The sequence below is a fragment of the Lupinus angustifolius genome, chromosome LG14 (genome assembly GCF_001865875.1).
Source record: "Lupinus angustifolius cultivar Tanjil chromosome LG14, LupAngTanjil_v1.0, whole genome shotgun sequence".
Classification (NCBI taxonomy): domain Eukaryota; kingdom Viridiplantae; phylum Streptophyta; class Magnoliopsida; order Fabales; family Fabaceae; genus Lupinus; species Lupinus angustifolius.
The window spans coordinates 4,565,281-4,565,674 of NC_032022.1; positions in this window are offsets into that span (position 1 = coordinate 4,565,281).

Sequence of the window (394 nt, forward strand, 5' to 3'; positions counted from 1 at the left end):
TCCTCATCCTATCCTCGTCCTCATCCCCATCCTCATCCTACCCTCCTCTTCATCCTCATCCTATCTTCGTCCTCATCGTCATCCTATCCTCATCCTCATCCTCATCCTATCCTCTTCCTCATCCTCATCCTCATCCTCATCCCATCTTCGTCGTCATCCTCTTTCTCATCCCATCTTCGTCCTCACCCTCATCCTATCTTCACCCTATCCTCCTCCTCATCCTCATCCTATTCCTCATCATCCTCCTCCAATTCCTCATCGAATCCTCATTCTCATCCTATCCTCATCCTCATCCTTATCCTATCCTCATCATCCTCCTCCTCCTCAACCTCATCGTCATCCTATCCTCCTCCTCATCCTCATCTTATCCTCATCCTCATCCTCATCCTCCTCA